The sequence below is a fragment of the Nyctibius grandis genome, chromosome 5 (assembly GCF_013368605.1).
Source record: "Nyctibius grandis isolate bNycGra1 chromosome 5, bNycGra1.pri, whole genome shotgun sequence".
NCBI lineage: Eukaryota > Metazoa > Chordata > Aves > Nyctibiiformes > Nyctibiidae > Nyctibius > Nyctibius grandis.
In genome coordinates, this window is record NC_090662.1 from 48927362 (window position 1) to 48949944 (window position 22583).

Genomic DNA, 22583 nt, shown 5'->3' on the forward strand with positions numbered 1-22583 from the left:
TAATATAATTCTTCCTGGATAAATGGCATCAACCATTTATAAATGAGAACAGAATTTCTCTCATGGAAATACAGCTTCTTTATACATTTTCCCACACCCTGTGCTCTAGGCTGATCAGCTAGTAATTATTTGCATTATTTTCAGATCTTTTTTTTTAGGTCAAATCTAAGTAAAATTTTCACATGCATAGTTGGTTTGAGTTTTCATGTATGTTCTGACATAAAATAAGCTTTTAAACTTTGCTAATTTGAAATTAGCCCTTAAATTTGCACAGGTTGATGGCTGGCTGTCACCTCTTTTGTACAGTCTCTTTAGAAATGTTTCCACCCTCTTTGTTTAGAAACATGTACCATCTTCCTTAAAAAAATTGCTTAAGTTCTTGATCTCCTTCTGTGGGATCTATTCTAGGATAGGATCATCATAAAAGTAAGAATAAACCTTCCTGGCCAATCCTCTGTTGCCCTCGTCTAGTCCTCCCCAGCTATGTCCCACTCCAAAGAGCATCTAAGCCCTGACTGAGCAGAAATGAATGTCTGTCAGCTGTAACTTCTACCCCTTTGGTACCTGATGCTCCACTACTATTCCTGATAGCACAGAACTAGTCACACTGCTAAATTTATTTGATTCATATAAATCTCTCTCCTCGATAGTTTTTTTTCTCCATTTTATTTCCCTTATCAAAGTTTTTTCTATATGACTAGAAATCCCAAGCTGTAATAGTCTCTGTTGGTAAGGCTTTATTACCAGCCTCTGGATCAAAAAAATAAAAGCGGTGGGGAGGAGGGGGAAGAATTTGAGTGCTCATTGGTAAGTGTGATCAGAGAGGCCACAAAAATCTAACAAGACTAGTAACAGGGAACTTCAGCTACCCACTTGTACCATGTACAAAGTACAGTGTTTGTGAAAACTATTTCTTGACACTTTCAGTGGTTGCTGCTTAGGATAGTTGCAGAGAATGACAACAGAGCCTATTCTTGCTTAGTCTGAAGTAACTCACGAGAAAGCTCATTCAAGTCACAGCAGTAACTGAACATCATAATAAAGTTCAACATCTAAAGGACAGCAAGTGACCCAAGCAGAAAATATGTTATAAAAGGAGATTTCAGTTAAAGGAGGAGTTTAGTAAAAACAAACAGCTCCCACTTGTATAAGTAAATCAAGTAAAGTCTTTAGAAGTTGCTACAATTTTGTAAAGAAAAATAACAACCATTTATGAAGACACATAAATAGTATGAATCACTGCTTGTGGCAGTGGTCATGTCAAGGTTGTGCTTTGTCCAAGCTGAAGAGTGGGGCTTACTGGCTTAGATGTAGTATGTCACCAGTGCAATTGCACTGTTTCTAGAAGTGACCCAGTATCTCAGCTTGATGCAGGGCTCTGCTGTGTTAGCATACAAGTCTGTGTAGGCTCAGCTCAAGGGCTTTTCCATAACACAATTTTAGCATAGTTTAGGCAGGCTATGAAAAGATATGCATAGTCCTGGGGGCGGGGAAGGGGGAGGAGAAATTAAAAAGTAAGGATTATTTACCTTCAAGAATAGGTAAATAAGATGGGATGTGACAAAGTGCACAGATATTCGATTTTACTTCCATTTGAAACTAGGTTGAGATCTAATGAGAAGAATGAATCCTGAGATTTTTTGACAATGTTTCTGGTGTATTCTTTTGCAGTCCTCTGTAAAGGCAACTGAGAGAGGTATAATATGGTCCTGGTTAGCAGGACCATATATCTTGTATAGCCATTTCTATGTTCCTGTACCAATATTCTCTCTAATTAGGTGAGCCTCTGGGTGGCATAACAATGGTATTATTGGATGTAGGCCACTTACTGCTGGCCCTTTGGTGTAGAGGATTGCCAGGTCAGAAAGGAAAAGAGCCCAAAATGTTCTGGGCTCTTGAGCCAGGATAATGTCCCAAAGGGACTGTTCTGGCTGGTGCAAGACAGAATAGACCAAATCAGATGCAACTTAAGGGGAAAAACAGCATCCTGAAATAGTAAAGAGGAAAGAAAAAATTTCGGTTTTGTTTTTTTTTATCCTCTCTTTACCAGAATTTTGCAGAGCTAGCCAAGAAAAACAGAAATGTTGCCAAGATGTGACAGAGCCAAAGAGGAAGCTAAAGTTTAGGCAGATCTCTTGTGACACTTTTATATTCTCGGCCTTCGGGACAGCCTGGACAGTGGAAGCCAAAAGGAGAGCTGCCATTGATTTCCTCAGAACAAGTCTTACATACCTTGTCCTGCTCGAAAGAAGTTTTATAAATATGCATGCCAAACTGTGTCCTTGGGCACATCCTCCTAGAATGACTTGAATTCACATCTTCAGAGATGAAAGGTTAGACCACTAACAGCTGGTGCCAGAGTACCTTCAACCCTTCACTTCCCCAAGGAAACATGATATAATTGTATAATCGGTGACTCCATTCACATTTTAATATTATTTACCATTCATGTAATAATACAATTTCAAGCCAAGAACGAGCACCATCACCACCTTCTCTGTGGAATAAACTGCAAAAGATTAATTCTCACAGTACGTGTGAATGTCTTGCAGTTTTTGCAGACAGGGAAGTTAATGTCTGTTTGTGTGTGTGTACTTCTGCTTCACAATTGACAGAGATACTTCATTGTATTTTCACATCCATTCTCTTTTCAGAAAGGAGAAATAAGCCTTAATGAGACTTCTTTTCTTGAGGCCAGATTTTTGACTCCTTATTCACCCATCAAACTGTTTAATGACATGAGCAATCTCAATGAACACAAAATGATTTTATTATGCAAATTGCATTTGTTATTCACTGTTTTAAAGAATTTGAGGTTTAGCAGCTGGAGTTATGCATGGTGCCAGTGAGACTGCTGTAGTGTCCGCTGTGATGGAGTTGTTGATCTTGCTCAAGTACACTGAATAATTGTTATCTGAAGAAAGAGGACAACACATCTATATTTAATTGTAACTAAAAGCAGAAAAACAATTTTAATACCAATGGGCTTTGAGAAATTTGTGGTAATTTTCTGAATTTTGGATTAAGGATTTTTTCAGTTATGAAAAGAAAAAGGATATTAAATTTATAATCCAAGTGAGAGATTAGTAAGTAATAACGTTTTGTTCTAATAATGTTTTGTTCTAATAATGTTATTTGTTTAAAGTAAATCTCGTAGTTTATGCTAATATTCATTGACCTAAGATAACCTCTTGTTGCATAAGTGTGATTTTATTTATTTAAAATATACTATTGCAGCTTGCTATGTGGAAAGTATTTGCAGTACACTTTTTAATCATTTATGAATGCACTTTGTATACAGATAAGGTTAACTAAAAGGACACACGAAATATTGTTTTAAGGGAGCAAGCACAGGTAAGAAGCTATTCACCCTACAGCATGGTTATGGCATGATTATTAATTTCTTAAGTAGCAAGGATACGTAGCTACTTATGTTAACAGCCGTTATTGTTTTTTTTTGTCTCAGAAATATATATGGCTGGGATTGCCTATCCAAATCAGAATCTTTATGCTTTGTTGAATTTCCTGCTTATAAGCAACTATTATTTAAAATAGAAAACCCTTTTTAGTTACAAATCACTAACAAATAAATTTGGTAGGATTTATTTTGATATAACCATATGACAATATTCTACAGATAACAAATCTTTTAATTTCAACCACATGATTTTGTTTATTTCAGCATTTGCAGAAGACTATATACTTATAAGGGAGAGAAGTGGGATAGCTGATCACAAGTGTGTGTGCAAGAGCGTCTGGAGGTCTAATTCAAGTCCCGTCAATGACTTTATTTTCCCTTGGCATTTTGCTTCAAAGTCACCATCAGTGCAAAGGTGATAATACTTCCTGAGTCTTATGGGAGTTGTGAAACTTCGTCGAAGCTTGAACACAAGAAATTAGCTATTCCTGAATAATTCTATGTGAGAACACATTTGCAAAATTAATTACGTTGAAAGTGAAATGCATTTCAAAATGGAATAGCTATTGCATTTATAAAACATTCTTCCTTAATCCAAATACATTTTTAACTGGGCCAACACATTCATTCATTAAGGTTATTTTAAAGTGTTGAAAATCTAATTCAGGAGATAACAGAAGCACATCTTATTCTTGTCTTTTCAAAATACCACATATGAAATCATTTAAGAATGCACAGCTGATGCCTACAGAACCTTCTAAAAGTGTGTACATTAATATTGTCTTAAGTAGTGGTATTCTGCTGAAGGAAGACATGTATTTGGCAGGTATTATTATTCAATTTCTAACGAAGAAGCTTTATGACAGCTTTAAAAGAAATTTTGTCACATTAATGAATATTCCTGTGACATTATCTTAGTAATTTAAAAACAATTCTCTAGTAGCATTATGATGCGGTTTTGATGGAGCTTTTGATGGGAAAACAACTTCTTGTCAATTCTGTGGAGACAGTCGAGAAAAATGCAAATGTCGCCGGCAGTTATACTGCAATAAAGTCAATGACATTGTAAGAGGTTTATTCGCACTGCAATTCTGATAAAGCTTAAAAAAGCAAAGCACTTTCCCAAAGAGGCTGTTGAAGTCTGTTACTGCAAGGTACTACCACCCTGTGCTTGGGTCACAACAACACCATGCAACGCTACAGGCATGGGGAGGAGTGGCTGGAAAGCTGCCTGGCAGAAAAGGACCTGGGGGTGTTGATCGATAGCTGGCTGAATATGAGCCAGCAGTGTGCCCAGGTGGCCAAGAAGGCCAACAGCATTCTGGCTTGTATCATCAGAAATAGTGTGGACAGCAGGACTAGGGAAGTGATTGTCACTCTGTACTCAGCACTGGTGAGGCTGCACCTCAAATACAGTGTTCAGTTTTGGGCCCCTCACTACAAAAAAGACATTGAGGTGCTGGAGCAGAAAAGGGCAATTAAGCTGGTGAAGGGTCTAGAGCACAAGTCTTATGAGGAGCGGCTGAGGGAACTGGGGTTGTTTAGTCTGGGGAAAAGGAGGCTCAGGGGAGACCTTATCACTCTTTACAACTACCTGAAAGGAGGTTGTAGCGAGGTGGGTGTTAGTATCTTCTCCCAAGTAACAAGCGATAGGACGAGAGGAAATGGCCTCAAGTTGCGCCAGGGAAGGTTTACATTGGATATCAGGAAAAATTTCTTCCCCGAAAGGGTTAACAAACATTGGAACAAGATGCCCAGGGAAGTGGTGGAGTCACCATCCCTGGAGGTATTTAAAAGACATGTATATGTGGTGCTTAGGGACATGGTTTAGTGGTGGACTTGGCAATGCTATGTTAATGGTTGGACTCGATGATCTCAAACATCTTTTCCAACCAAAACAATTCTATGATTCTATGATTCTATGATTACCACACATGTGGTACTGCATGGGCCTGCGTGAGAAGGTTACATAACCCTGGGCCAATAAGAGATTGCCAGAAAAGTATTTATTAAATCAACGTGAGCTAAACTTGCAGCTGAATAAAAATATTTTCAGTACCATCTACTTTCCGTTTAGAAATAAGATTGACCTAATAATATGCAGTAGCAAATCACCACATGTACAACATATCTGGACTCTTCAACAGACTTTTATTTCCAGATTTCTATTGTTGCTGCAAGACAATGTAGATTTAGAGGGTCCTTGGCTATGGGGGGCTTTTCCATATGGAAGTTACTGTGGATTTGTCTGGTATGGATTTAAAGCACAATGGCAATTCTGAAGTAGTTACTCATAAAGACTCTGAAATTAAAGCTTTTGTCCACTTAGTCTTATTGAGATGTGTGAGAAAATGGAGTTTTAATCCAGAATAGTTGCACACAGGGACCTAGTTAAATTGTACCTGAGTGAGAAGTGCCAGGTAAAAGATCAACAATCTTTTGATAGTTAGTGGTGGCTTTCCTGCAAGGAAATCGCTATCAGTTCAAGGCTCTTGACTTCCACATTTCTCCTCACTGGCACAAAATTTTGTTCACACAGTTCCACAGTAAATACGTATCCAACACTACTTGGCACACAGGGACAAATTGAGATAGAAATGGTCCTTCTGGTACTGAGGCAGTGCTCTGTGCCATGCATCTGACACTGTGGTCCCTGGGCCAGTCTGCTGACAAATGTGGCTGGAGTGGGCTGGGGCAGACTTCCAACCCCACGGTGGGATCTGCTGACACAGCAATTAGAGCACGCATGGAAAAACGGTGGGTACTTACATTTCCCCCCAAGGCAAGCAGCTGGAAAGTGTTCTTGGACCTTGTAAAAGTGCAGTGCTGTTTGAAAGACAGTAGTATTTGTGGCCTGAAATCACTCAGAGTTTTGTGGAAACCTACCAGCTTCCCTCTGTTCCAGTGTGTTAGACAGTCTTCCCTGGGTCAGACCTCACCATCGCCCATCACTGCCCACTAGGTCACAAGTATCACACAGAATCACAGAATCAACCAGGTTGGAAGAGACCTCAGGGATCATCGAGTCCAACCGTTGCCCTGACACCACCCTGTCAACTAGACCATGGCACTAAGTGCCATGTCCAGTCTTTTCTTAAACACATCCAGAGGTGGTGACTCCACCAAGTAGGAAGGCTGCAGGGTTTTGTGCATTGGATTGCATACCAAAGAGTGCCCATTTCCCATGTTACTGGAAGAGAAGGGAAACCCTATACCTTAAGCCTGTGCACCTTACATCCTAGTATCTAATTTCTTCCCTAGTAACTAAGCAGACAAAATAGGACCATTATGGTTTTTTTTTCCCAGGTGTGTTCTTTATAGTCCCTTCCCTTTTACGGGGCCCGACCTTATTGGATTTTTATATCTGGATTTTTTAATTCCCTGGGAGAAATAGGGTTGGCAACTTAATTCTAGGTGAACTGTTGGGTGAGAATAGGGATTTAGTGAACAATAACCTCTGTAGGGATGGTTCAGGAGGCTTTAGAGGATTTTGAACCAAATGGAAGATTCAGTATGTGACAGATGAGTTAGGCATTCACAGCAAATTTGATTAGGAAATTCAGTGGTGTGACAGACCGAATTTGAAGGAAACAGATAAGAAATTGCATCTGGCTGCTTGAGCATGTTCTTTTAAACAGAAGGCTCAGGATTACACTTAATTTTAGGGGATTTATACAAGTCTCTGAATAACCCTAGGTCTGGAATAAGAAAATTCAACAAGAAATGGGAAAGGAGACAAGGATTATTTGGTGGATTGCTGATAGAGAAAAGTGGGGAGTTGTTGCAGGGTGAGGCATTTTCAGCCCTGGAATTAGTGGTGGAATGGGTGTTTGAAGGGGTGAGGACATGATGATTTTTGTTATTGCAGGGATCCAGTGGTGTGGTGCTTTGATTTCGCATTAATGTCAGAGGAGGTTTTCTAGAGTCATTCTAAACCACTCAGGGGTAAGGAGTCATCCACAGGGAGAAAAAGAGACGGGGCCTTGGATCATTTGTAAGAACAGAGAAACGAGGAACAATGGATGGGAGAGGGGGCTCATGGGAAAAAAATGGGGAATAGGAGATAGAGGACAATCCCCATGTTTTCACAACAGTAGATGGTCCCAAAGACCTTCAGGTTCCCTCTCTCCTTCCCTACCAGCATTTTCTTTAGACTACTGCTAGGAAGAATTAGGAAGATCAAAACCTGGAATAAATTTTAAATGTGGGGAGATAGAGAAAGTTCAGGGTTAAGAGCTTCTGCAGGAGGGTTCTGGGATTTGGAGGTCTTCTGGTTTGCCCTTCCCTGACCAGGAATCCATACAGCATTTAGTTTGTGTGTGAACGGAGAAAGTGGAACTGTTGCCCTTTCCTGTTCCTCTCTATGCATTCTGAAACACAGCAGCCCCAAACTGTTTTGCAGAAAACTTGTTCCCCTTGCAGGCTCTAATTTATAGCTTGAAAAGTAATCAGACGAAATATAAACCAAGCATCCTCCAACATCCATCTGTTTCTCTAGGTCAATATTTAAACAAGGAAAGCCTTGAAACTTCACAGTTCTACTTTGATCTGTAATTTATATGCCTTAGACTTCATGTCTTTTGGACTCTGAGGGCTCAGAGGCCAGACTGGACTCACTGGACCTCCTGCTACTGAATCTACACCAAAGTGCTGCCTCAGAAGAATTTACTGCATTTCCTAGTGCTTGTTTGAGATAGGTATTCTGCAAACCAGAGAGTAGGCTGTGCTGTAAATGTGTTCAGCATCCTTGTTCTACACTTTGTAGAGAAGTGAAATGAGCAAGACTTAAGTGTGCAGCCCTTCATTGCTAGTATTTTCATTGGACTCCACCTTGACATTTTAAATACCAACACATAGACCATAGAAGTGTTTCTCCCTCTGCCCCACAACCACCCACATACACATATTACCTCCACTACTAAAATATTAGAAGAACAAAATCCCAGTCAGAGGACCTGACTGTGGAAACCCTAAAGTTGCACAAAGTGAGTGATTGCTTGATAGCATCGACAGAGTTGGTACTTGCAAAAACACATCATGAAAGTTAAAGTCTTATCTTTTACCACAGGCACTTTGGTAGTTCTTGCTGTTGTGCAGAAGGACTTTTTTTTAAGTCACCTTTAGTAAAATGTTTGGACAATGAGCTTTCAGAAACTGAAGTGTAGAATGCACTTTGTTTATACAGAAACCTGATTAGTATTCTTTGGACACTGTGCATCCCACTGGAACTTATTGCAGAGCTGTTGACAGGATGTGTTCCTGTGATCAGGAAGGTCTAAAGTGATTTTTTTTTTTTTGCTTTGAAAGGAATAATTTGTTTTGAAAACTATTCTGCTTTAAGTGAAGTGAATCAACAGTAGATGAAAAGTGTAATTTATTGGTTAGGGAAGCAGCAGCATAGTGTTCCTGCTCTGAATTTAGGGATGTATATTAGATACTTTTTATTTTATGTGGGTTTGTAAAATGTTTTTGTGTTTTTTTTTTAAATATGAGTGTTAAGGCAGAAACCATAAATTCTCCTTCAACAAAAGGCTTCTATTTTCTATAGGCATATAAAAAAGGACATCACAGAATAAAGTCCTTGAGCATCAGTTGTACAAAACATACTTAGGTCAAATCGCATATTTCTTTTTTCTAAAACAAGAGATAGTGGCATTTTAATAGATTATATTCTTCACTGTGAGTCAATATTAATTAAATGAATGTTCCTGCATAATGACCCATGATGTTGGAGTTGAATTTTTGGTGGAATAGTATAATCAAGATAATCATTACTTGTGGTGATTAAAAATAGTCACTTGATATTTTCAAGAGGAAGGGGGATAGCTCCATTGTTCTATGCAAATTCCAGCTCTGCTAATTGCATTGTGCTTATCTAAATTATACCAGCTGTATATTCACATGAATACCTAAATTGACTGTTAGCAACTGATATGTTCCCACTTCCATATTTTCAGGTATTGCCAAATTGACGTCTAAATGCTGAAGTATGTTCTTGATCCCAGTCCACCTCATTCTGTTATTCAGGAAATGATACCTGGCTTCACCCTTGCAGAGAGTGTTTCTATGGCTAACAAGAGACAGAGCAAGGTAAGAGTTATTCCTCTGTTGCACACATTAAATCACAGCAGTTACACAAGGTAACTTGTAGCAGCAGAAGAAAACAAACCAAAAACCATTCCCAACCTAGAAATTAGTCTAAGGAAAAAAAAAACAACTTTGATAAACAGATAGGGAAACTGTAAAATATAAAGGTTAAGAACTATCAAAATTAAAAGTATGCCTGTAACCTTAATTCCTTCCTCTAAACAGCTGCTTTCAGTTCTTTGATACATTTGGCGTGAAAAGTGAGAAATAAGTGAAGCAGCAAAAGTCAGGAAGGTTTTTGTCAAGTTTAAGGCTATAGGATATTGGAAAGGTTGTTGGCATTTTCCAGAGTGTTCAGAAATAAACATACACCAGTAAAAGTGGTGCGTGTTTTCTCATCACACAACCTGGTTTCAGCCAAGCAGTCATGTCTTTTCAGCTATGTGTGTTGGACAGGATTTTCTAGTAATTTCTCCTTGTATGTATAAGTTGGGACTCTTAACTCTCACTTCCTAAATTTTTAAAGCAGATTTTTCCTACTTCAATATATAACTTTAATATTACTTTATATCTATAATTGTAATAAAACCTTAAACAATTTTCCTAGCTAAGTAAAAAAGTGATCATGCTGACTACAACTACTATATCAAGAGGAGAAAAATATTAGATTGATGGGTTCACAGTCACTGCATATCACCTCTGTAATTGTGTTTCATAATGAGAAACTTTGAACAGATGATAGCTTAAACTAGCTAGACTGCTTCTATGACATTGTCTCATTCAGAAATAATAGCAAAATGGTTTAAAGCTACTGCCATAATCAGGACACCTTTGCAAAAAGTTTCAGTATTCAGGATATTTTGCACAGACCTTTCCATATTTCTCTGTGTACCCTAGAGAAAACACCAAAGCAAAACTGCAGAAACTTCTAGGGAATACACTTCAAATGCACAACATCACCCAGGGGAAATACCTAGCTGTGTGCATCTTTAAAAAAAATCCCACTTTCTCCTATTCAGTTGTAGTGAATGAAGATGATTTTCCAATAATTAACATAAACCAAAACCAAGAATTATACTGGTATTGAGAAAATATGAGTAGATTATTTTTACTCCCTAAAGAGCTCTAGAAAATTTGTAAGCCCTAAATAATTATAAGCAGAGATGAGGCCGATGTGTCTTCCAGGCATTATTTTCTGAAACGATTAATTAAAAAAAACACAAGATCTGTATTTCCTGGAAAACATGCCTGTGTTATTATCAAGCATAACATTAACATTACCTGGTCAACAGGATAAAAATGAAAACAGATCATATGTAACACCCTGAAATATTATTTTTTCCAGAGGTGACTTATATTTCTTTTTAAAGAAAAACACATCGTGTAGTTGCTAAAAAATCTTCTCAGTTTTTGTGTTCTTTTGTATTAAATCTTGTATTGCCTTTGTGTGCCTTTTAATAACCACTAAACGTGCCAAACAATTTATGAAAGAACCATACATACACGGACGTATGTGTACTATCAATGCTATAATTGCCAAAGTCAAATTCTAATTATTTAATTGATTTTTTTATAGCACCTGACTATCAACGTCTTCCTTTTACAAGCCCTGACATTTCCTTCTGTTATGTTCCATGAGGAAAAAACAAGACCACAAAGCATCTTCTTCCCATACATCACACTTCCTTACCTTTGTGAAGCCCTGGCAAACAGAAGAAGTTCCAGCTCAAGGTTTCTGACGTTCCCTCTGAGTCATATCCAAAACTGAAACCCTTTCTCTACTGCAGATGTTGCGAAAATATCAGTAAAAGATTTTTATTTGTCCAAAAGAGGAAAATCTCTCAAAACCTGAGAGTTTGCAACACCCATGTTTTTTGCCCATCTCCAAATCTCCACATACCTTAATACCTTAAAATCTGATCAAAATTTTAAGTGATCTGAAATTCCTGTCTCTTTTCCAGAAGTTTACTGTTTTTAAGTAACTAAAGCTGAAACTTGGGGTGTGTTTCTTGTGGGCTTCTTGACCAGAGAAGTGGAAGGGCTTTTTTTTTAAACACTGCTTATATTTAAAATATTTTAAAAGTCTTAAATCCAAAATAGATTTTCCTGACATACAGATTAGAGAATGGATTGCTCATTTGCTTGCCAATCAGGTAAGTGTGGGCTTTTTATGCCATACCCCCATCCACATTCACACCTTCTTTTTTTAATCTAAATGGAGAAGAGAAGCAAATACTTCCAGCAGTATTGCTTGTCTTACCTCTGGCTTCCACAGGCAGCTGTATTTACTAAATACTTTGAGAATAATAATAACCTTTGCCACAATGTTTAAGGTTCTGTTGTGAAGATCGAGTTCTAGAAAACGAAACCCTGCAGTAAAACCCTCCACTGCTTGAAATCTCCTCTGTGGGTCTGAGCTTGTTATTCAGCAGGTTTACTTTGCTGACAGTGATTTAAAGCCAGGCACTACAGTGTATTAAAATATAAACATTTTGATGGAATAAATACAAATCAAATGTGAAAGCATAGCTGGCACCTCTGAGTATAAAACATTGTGTTGCTGCTAAATTGGCTATAGATATTAGAATAAAACATGTTTGACAGTGAAAAAAGTCCTTAGGCAATGTAGCTAGCACCATGTCAAAGGGAGAATGAAACCATCTTTCTGTTACATATGGTTATTGATCACTGAGGCAAAATTTCTGTAAACAAAATACATTGACTGTGTCAGCCTCTCCTGCCTTATCTTTTACAAGCAGGCCACTGACATCTCTCAAGAGCATGTAGTTTGGCACTTGAAAGCCATGTAAGACTTCAAAGAAAATGTTGCACTGGAAAAGAGTCTTGGGAAACAGTAGTAGAAAAAATCTGAATAAAAATCAAAGTGTCTGTTTTCAAAAGCAGTAAGACATACTGCATAGCTTTTCCTTTCAGTTTTGATGATTGTTATATTTTGAATTTAGATAGGATGCTCTGTGGGCCATCCTTGAACAAAGCAGCAACTTTTAACTTTAAGCCTAGCTTAACAGTATGACTTTGCTATCTCAAGAAGATAGTGAATATCTTATTGCCTACTTGGTGCTTTGCTATAAAATACCACTCTTTTTTTTAACAGCGTTTAATTATTATTTTATTAGATTTCTTACTATAGTTTTGTAGGGTGTTAGAGTCAGAACTAGTCATAAATATGTATCCAGCTTTCACATAAATATGGTACACAGAAAAAAGTTAATTAATACATAGTACAAGAGGGAATAGCTACGGAGAAAGGGGTGTGTATGTGTGGGGAGAGGGTGGGTGAGACAGAGAGAGACAGAGATTGCTTTAGGGGACCAGAACCAGGAGGGTTCCAGATCAGGAGAAAGAGCAACTTGTTGGGACCAGGGAAGGACCTTCTCCTCTGATGGGAATAAAATAAAAGGAAACAAACTACCTGAAAGGCAAATTCAACCCCCTAAACTAAGGATGTGGCTTTAACATGTTTATTTTTAAATGTTCAGTTTTTAACAGGCCTCTGAAAGTCACACAGAGTTAAACCATGTTTCATCGTCAGACATACCACTGGAATTTTTGTGGTTAATTAGCAGGTGATATTACCAGAGGGAAGGTTTTAGAGGTCTTTTTTTATCCTAAGGAAGCCAGAGATGTTAACATAAGGTATCCTTTACACTCTTTTACCAGATACTTTAAAGAAACGTTAATTTTTAGTGTATGTTATTAAAAAAATAATTTAAAACACTCATAATTTATTTGCTTTAAAAAAATCACAATACATTTCTAAGATCAATGATAAAATAAAAGTTAAACGCTTTCTATTTTCTAATTTTAAAATATTCATCATCTGAATTGAGAAATAATTCCATTTCCTATAGCTCATTAACTACTGTTTCATCCATACTTTTCAAACTATAAACCGATCTGTTTTCCATGTTGTTCATGAACACTATTGTAAAAACTTACAGGTTAAATCAGTCATTAAAGGAAAGAAGGAAGTTTAAGTAGCATTTAAATAACAGTTGCCAAATTTTCTTCTTTTGAAATATCTTTTCAACAATTGAAATTATTCATATTAATCATTAGGTCATATTCACCAAAATGACTAACATTATATGAGTTAAAAATTTTCAGGGAACACTTCTTACCACATATTTCACTTCTTCCTCTTCTCTTCTATTATGCGAAGCATACACAAAACTTCTGGCTAATGCTCTGCTTTTTTTTAAGACAAATTTTCTATTGAAATCAATGTGAAGTTTTCACAATGAAGGACTTCATTACAAGTTGAGCATGTGGCTTAAATGGACTAGGCTCTCAGTTGCTACAGACTGGTGTTTTCCAAAGACTGAGCTGTATTGTCTCCAAACTCCCCTTGCATTTTTTTTAATTAGGTACATCAAGGATATCTCAAATTCAAATAAATGGATCTGACAATTATATGATATACTTGTACTTGCATAGGCAGCTTTTCCAGTTATATCTCTCTAGTACAATGAGAAATTACTGCCAGCTGATGCCTGTTTACCTATGCTGACTAAGGGGACATTTTGACATATAATTCCTCTGTATCAGCCTACAAATGGTCATACCATCATAACTAGAATCAAGAGGCATTTTTGTTAACCAACTCAGATTACAGGCAGGAAAAAAACAAAAATTAAATTATATTATTTTAATTTTGTTACTTTCTTCCTTTGGGATAAAGTTGAAGACATAGGCATGATAGCAGTCAATAAAACTTTTACTGTTTCTATTTATTCTGCACTCAGTTCTGTGAATAAATCCAAATTTAGAGCTCAGGGTCCACAGTCTGACATATTTGGGAAGTGCTGGAATTGAGCATGTATGTAAAAGGTTACATTAGATTAACAGACTGTACTTTGTCTCAACAGCAGTACTTGTATCTTTGTTAGCATTGGTGATTTTTTGTTGAAAAGGAAGGAGTTCTTCACAAAACTAGGCAAATATAGCTTATTTTAAATAAATTATTCTCAGATAACGTAAAGAAAACAAATCAAGACATGCAAGGAGGTGGAAAGACGATTTACTAAAGGTTGATCATATTTGACAAAACTAGTAAATTTTTTGATAATTCATTTTCTAAGCAAAGGAAATATCATATATTTACCAGTAATGATTTCACTTGAAGACTTTTTAGTTAAACTGGACTTCAGAAGAATTGTATAGAAGAGGATGAACAACGTAATGGAGAGAAGGCATTGGAAAAGAAGCAGCCTGCATGCATACACTGCTTTGGAAAGCTTTGCAACGTTTGTTTTTGGAACTGAGCAGATTAAAAATTTGACAAAAGACATTGCCACAAAAAGTAGAAAAGTGACAATAAAACAAAGATAAAAGGCATAATCAGTTCTTTATGCAATTACATAAAGAAGAAATGGATCACCCAGCAGACTGGAAAAATTTAAACAGTATGGTATTCCATAACATAAAGTGCATGGTCATGCATGTAAAGAATATGTGTATTTTAATTTATGGAAGGTTTGCTGTGAGCTATCAACATGGTGCAGCTCTGAAAACAGAAACAGTAGATATTGTAAAGAGATGCTTTTCCACTAGAGAAGGTAGTGCAAGATATTGGGTTCACCTCAGAGGAGTAATGTGTGTAGTTCTGCTCCCCCATGTTCTAGAAGAAATTCAGACTCTTGCCAAGTATAGAAAAAGGCTATTGGTTGATTACTAATTTGGAGAGCTAATTTTATGAGAGGAGGCTAGAACAGCTTTTCCTAATTATGGTAGTAAAATGAAAGCTTAGGAAATATTTTTTCTTTCTGTAAAAACTCATGAAGTTAAACACTAGGGAGTAAAAAGATGACTATTTTAGCTGAAAAGCAGTGTTCGGCATGTGAACAAAGGTAAGCAAAGTGGTCATGTGTAAGCCTACTGTGGAAATTAGTAGAAAGGTTTTTAACCATTGGATGAGTGAGATTTGGACCAAACTACTACCATGTAGCAATGGGAGCCAAAAATGCCTAAATAATTTTAAGATTGAGCTTGAAGATACATAAAAAGGACTGCATTGTGTGATTTACTTGAAAAGGAAGAAAGTTTATTTGATATACTGGGTGGCTCCTTCAGGTTCTTGTTATCAACATCTATTAGGAACTTAGAGTTTCTAGAGTTGTGCGTCCAAAATAACTACTCCCCATCAAATTTCTTATGACTTCAGTAATCAAACACTGTCTTTCCACGCAATACATGGCAGCATGTTTTCCTGAAGTTGACCAGAAGTCAGCATGTTTTACAGTGTATCTAGGTTCATAAAAGAAACTCAGCAAGAAAACCACTTACCTTATGTGGATCCTTCTTTACAAGTCATCAGCTTTTAGATTAGAGCCATATTTGCATCTGTAGTGTCTGTCAAATTGCACCTTGATAATTTTACGTTCATCATTTAATGAATACTTCTTCATAGTTGAGGCTTTGCTTGGGAAAGAATATGAAAATAGCACACTAACTGTGTTTGTACATATGGATTATACATTTCAATTTTGTGCTTTGCTCAAGCAGAGTAATTTTCATGTGCAAACATAAGTTTCTGCGTATGCAGTACTAGGGAGGTTATCAAACACAAATTTGTGACTTTTTTTTCTTATCCTCACACCCAGTTAAAGATGTAACTTCTGTATAGATTTCTTTACTAAACAGACCTGCATTATAATACCTGAGAGGATTAGAGGATTTTTAATTATACACATTATCCAAAAGGAGATGTATACGTACAGTAATGCTTTTTGGGGCAAAGGAAGTTTTACTCAGCAAGGTGAAATTCTCTTGATCTTTTAGAGAGCAGAACATTTGCTTTAGATTACATGCTTAATTAACTATCAGCTATAGAATTTAGTTGACCTCTTTGGGTGCATCTGTAATAAAGAGAAGGTCAAAAGACTTAAATTCCTTCATCTTCACCTTTTTGAATACAGCACCAAGTGAACAGTTCTTTACTGATGCTATTTAATAAATATTTGCAGGTGTCTCAAATCAGCAATTCTAGCTGATTCGATAGTGACTTTCATAGTTCTCAAAAGCAGACTATAGTTTTCTCTCATGAAGATCTGTGCCATAACACTTCAACACTCCACCTTAATTCACTTTTCATTTCAACTATCTGAGTGTAAGAAATTTATAGTATCTCCCTCTTTACTCCAGGTTCAAACAAACTGAAACAATCAAGCAAATAAAACAAAAAAAGAAAAAACATTAGCAAGACATTAGTGACACTACTATTTAGTTTATACTCTACAATCAGATTGAAATTACTGTAATAGATCTTTTTAAAAGTATAATCTAGCTAAAACAAACACTCTGAGTAAAAAGGAAGATATTGACAGATTCATGGTCAACATTAATGTTATCTGTTATCTAATCAGATTGCAGCTGCTGTGGACCCCATCAAATTGCATAATTACCTTCCAAGGTCAAGGGTCTTCAAAATCCATTTGTTACAAACACATTGTAGTGTCATAAGCACACTTATTTGTTCCTGAATATTGTATTTATTGTAAGCTGTGTACAAGAGTGTTATGGATAATTATTGTCTTAGAACAGTATGACTAGTGGTGTAGGATGTGAAAACAAGTTACATTTCCCTGTTTGTGCTAAAACTAAAAGCAGATTGAATGAACTGGATTTCAGTAGATGACATATAAATCAGAATTTTCTGACAAAATAATATAGGGTGAGTTCTAATCGAAATTGTTTCATGGTCTCAATGAGTCATAAAACTCCCTCTGAAAATCTGTAATATTAGTTAGACATCCAGCAATAGTTCATTATTGTGTTTGTCAGAAGTCTACAAACAGGGCAAAAAGCAAAGCAAAGCCCAAAGTCACCTAACTGTATAATGCATTAGCAAAAATACAAAACTAAATTTCCAGTATATACTAAGTTACAAAGAGTGTGTATCTACATATGCTGACTTGTTTTTATGAATTGACTTTTGATTGATGAAAGAGCACAGGAAATTCTAGAAAGATATTCAATTGTTAGGGTCTAATTTCTGCTAAAGTGTTTAGCATTATGGACTAAAGTTTGAACAAGGATGCCACCTGATAACATGAAACAGTTAATCTCTGAACGCCAGTGTATACTGAAGGCATAGTCAGGGAACGTGCTAGACCATCAGGGAAAGCCTCCCCAGAAACTTGTGCTAAATAATTTGGTCTCAATTTATTAAGAACAATCCGAGCCCACTGGCTCTTTGAATTTCTTAGTCCATAACTGTGGTGAAATGATCTGCTGCATACGGGTGATACTGGAACACACATAATTTGGAGAGTTGCCTCAGAATGTTTAGGGAAACTTCCTTGTTGGTCTGCTTCAGCTGTGCTTGTTTATTATCAATGTGAGTTTTTTGTTTCTGTCCCAATTTAGCCTTCCTTAAAAAAGGAACATCTACATGTTCTTAATGCCAGTTGAATTGTTTAAGCAAGGAAGTCTGAGCCCAGATGTGAAAACTTAGGGAAAAAAATTGATAGTCCCCAACAGAAAACAGGGATTATAGCTGTTTACTTTTCTACGAGACACTTTCTCTTAGGTCCCACTTTGGCAGAATACTTATCCCATGGGTTATTTTAAGCAAAGAAGTAGTTCTAATTGACTTCAGTGGGACTACTCCTGTGCTAAGGAATCACATGGGTTTAAATATCTTACTGGATCAGACTTTTAAGTTTTGGAATTTTCACTGGCTGGATGGGGACTTGCTATTTGGTCATTGTTTTTACTACCATGGCAATAAAATTTGAAACTTCTCTGAACAGAGTGAGATGGGGAGTTCCAGACTAAAAATGGAAATGTGTGAGATTCAGTTACTGTTCGTGCATTTTCCTCACACTCACGGCTCAAGTCTAGCAAGTAGTTATGCAGGCATTTACTCTAGACGCACTTCTAACTGTGCATAAGCATTTATATGGATGGTCCCAAGTCATCACCATTTTAAATCTATAAGCTAACAATGAAAACATTCTATTGAAAGAAAAAAGCATCTGGAAACTCTGGACATATTTTGGTGATGTGGTGTATTTTGAAGGGTAAATAACTTTCTTAGCATAGACTCCATTAGACACTTCTTACAGTGGCAACGGCTGCTGGATTTCCTTTGCCTTTCTCTTACAGCTCAGACATAGAATAAAACTACATATGAACACACTACTGAGTATCAATCGAGAATTTGTTACTAATTGTGCAGGTTTTGCAGCTTGAACTATAACATGTTAGCTTAAACATCTTTCCTTGAGGTTCTTTTGACATGTTTGACATTGTGTTGGGGTTATGCAGTTAGCCACTATTGTTCAGTTGAGGCAGAATAAATCCCAGAGCTGTAATAATGCAATCACGTGCAAGAGCCCTTTGTTTGCAACAGAAATTTGATACTCTTCCTAATGAAATTTACAGGTTATGAAGTTCAAGCAGGATACGATGAGGCAACAGTGTTTTCTATTTTATCAGAATATAATAGTTAGGTGGGGCTGAAAACATGTGCCTATATGCATCTGAAAAGCATCTTCACAAGGGCCTCTTTTGGCAAGACTTTTTAATGGCAGGGGTTCCTTTTGGTTGTTTCATTCAAAGAACCAGCCCTGCATGGCAGAGTAAGTGTCTTAATGTAGCTGGTATTAGAAGAAGACATCATCTGCTGATTGTGCTTTGAGCAGAGTGGGTGGACTGCACAATCTCCAGAAGTCCCTCCCAACCTCAACAGCTCCCTGGATCCATGAGTCAAAACTTATATTTCAGTCACCTTGAAGATGGGGGTATGGGTCAACTTCAGGCATTGATTTCTTCTTTTCAGAAGACTAAGGGTTGCCTTTACTGAATTATGAAGTCTAAAGGGACTGTTGTGCATGGTGTTTTCTCTTACTGGTTTTATTTAGCGCAGTGTGTGTTCACTGATGCACAGCAGGGAAGACACTGCCCATCTAAGTCTGCCAGTAGCAAAACACAGGCATATGCTAACAATCTCAATATCCAGGTCAACATACAGCAGTCACAAATAGTAACTGAATAGTACATAATCCATCACATTCAGGCTAAAGAAACAGATTTAATACACTAGTTAGTTTTTATAAGCACTTGAAATAGTAGTCGGTTAGTAAAGCCCTATAAAATGGCGGGTTTATAGTAATACAATATATATGTATCTATTACACAGCTAATCATGACTGAATTTGTTTTTAACAGTCAGTTAGTATTTACTGTTTGTAGTGCCCAATAACTGCCTAGTTAAATTAATAACTGGAAACCTTAATTTGAGGTAGCACTGTAAGTTTCTCTTTCAAAGTGTCTCTCAATCAAAAGCCTAGCCTAATCAAAAAAATGAAATAAAAAGTGCAATATATACAAGATGTATATTGTAAAAAAAAAAATGAAAGCCACTGAAGCATACTTATTGAATGAGATTTTTCAGTTTCATTCTGGTGATTATTCTCAGCGAGACAATCACAAAGCATTTCTTACCATTTAAGCAGAAGACACAACTCACAGGCTGTCTGTTCATTGAATTTGTTTCTGCATGTATGGAAAAGAGAGAAATGGTATTGCAAAGAACGACTGGGTAATGTACTCAAACAAAACATCATGACTACCGTAACCATTCCTACCACTTTCCTTTGCCAAAGGCTTTATGATATGAATGGTGGACAGTATTGGGGAGAGGAAGGAGGGACGAAGTTTCCACATAAAGTTTTTTCTAAATGTGGTAAGTCAACTACATGCAACTCAGCTGTATATGCATGCAATTGTTGAAGGAGGTGCAGAGAGAGCATTTTCTTGCAATACCTGCACCTTCACTTTCAGTACTTTTCAAGGGGAAAAATTACTAGTTTGTAACTGCTAGTAGAACTGCTTTGCTGTGTGATGCCAGAAATCAGGGTCCTTCTGAATCCTGTGTGGAAGTGAGGAATAGAGGGCTCCTGTGGTCTCCTGAATGAAATTGAAAGCTTCACATCATTTAGATGGTGAATACAGATTATGATATAGCTCGATTGCCTTAAGTGGATAATATTAAATATGTTTGGCTTTGTTAAGGACTTAGAATCCAAGAATTTAATGAAGTACTTAAAACATGGCAGGACTGGACTCTAATTTAGATTGTATTTTTGGCTGCAATGCAAGTGTGGCAGTTCAGACACCATTCAGGAACTGATTTCAGTTGCAGAAAGTTTGGAGACCTGAGACATAAATGATCTCGACTGGCTATTTATCTTGGTTCTTTCACAGAGCATGATGTTTCCAGTGTATAAAAAGCTTTTCACTGCAAGAATATTGTTTGATTAACAGACTTATAGTGGAGGGAAACAGACACTTTATGAAAGAAAAGAAACACACAACTTGTCTGCCCTAATACATGTCCGAATGTATATCCAGTCACCCAAATACTGAGCTTGAATTCTATACACGCATGTATATATAACAAATGTATTATATGTCATGTTGTATTGAATCCAATTGTTCCGTTAAAAACTTTGAAGATAAAACAGTTGCTAAAATAAGCTCTTTTCAATGTTTTTGCACATCATTTTAAATGCAATAGCTAATAGAATTTTCTCATTACAGGGGACAGGATTAATACTCTGTGAGATTAGGAGAACCTGCCTAGTGAGTAGACTTTCTGTTTTATTTTTTACATCTCTCTCCAGGCTCAGCAGCCTAAAGCGAGTTCAATTAAAATTCCTTGTTTTCAATTTAAAATAGATTTACTGGTACTATAATGCTTCATCTGGAGACCCTATGTTTCAGGAAGAGTTGGTTTTGAACATTTAAATATTCAAGAAAAAATAAACTGGCAGAACACCTGTGAAGTTAAACTGTATTTGGAAAAAGAAATTCTGTTCTACAATCAGACTTGTCATTAAAATGCATCTATGTCTGAGTCAATACAGCTCCAGAGATCTGTTTTATACAAGAAATTGTAGCAGTTTGTATGTTAATCAGACCTTGAGTGGCCTAAATACTTTTTCTGAGGACTTAAACTTATACTGCTCTCATCTGTAATTACATTTTCTTTTTTTCTTATGTGCATATCTAATATACAATGAACTTTCCCAAGAAACAGGAGAACATCCTAAGAATAATACCTAAAGAAGGGTAAACAATAGAAAGTATTCTAACATTGATATAATTGTAAATGCCTAAAGAAGAAGAAAAAATAAATTAATACAATAAAGCAAAGGAAATAACATACAGGTTGCAGATGATATCTCAGACTGAATTAATTCTTGGGGTGGAGGGAAGGTGAAGGACAGGGAACTGCTAGACAGAGTCCAGCGCAGAGCCACAAAGATGATTAAGGGGGTGGAACATCTCCCTTATGAGGAGAGGCTGAGGGAGCTGGGTCTCTTTAGCTTGGAGAAGAGGAGACTGAGGGGTGTCCTCATTAATGTTTATAAATATGTAAAGGGCAAGTGTCATGAGGATGGAGCCAGGCTCTTCTCAGTGACATCCCTTGACAGGACAAGGGGCAATGGGTGCAAGCTGGAACACAGGAGGTTCCACTTAAATATGAGGAAGAACTTCTTTACAGTGAGGGTAACTGAACACTGGAACAGGCTGCCCAGAGAGGTTGTGGAGTCTCCTTCTCTGGAGAAATTCAAAACCTGCCTGGACGCGTTCCTGAGTGATATGACCTAGGTAATCCTGCTCCAGCAGGGGGATTGGACTAGATGATCTTTCGAGGTCCCTTCCAATCCCTAACATTCTGTGATTCTGTGATTCTGTGAATGAAAACTGGATTTCTTGTCCTTCTGGGAACTAGGAGAGAGAGATGGAAAGGTTGAAAATTGTTCCTTTCTAGAATTAAGATTAAAAGTTGACATTTCAAAAATCAATGCAAAATAATATAGAATATATCGTACAGATCTACTGAATACTTTGTTATCATTTTGACCTGTATTTCAATTCTTTTTTTATATTAAGATGCACTAACATATGTCATACACGAAGACAAAATAAGGCCATAAACCTTCGACTTCAGTGCTTAAAATTAGACTTAGCTAGAGCGGAGGCACCAAAAGCACAGACAACAATCCAGGACATTATGCTGTGATGGCTGTCTGGTCCTAAAAGA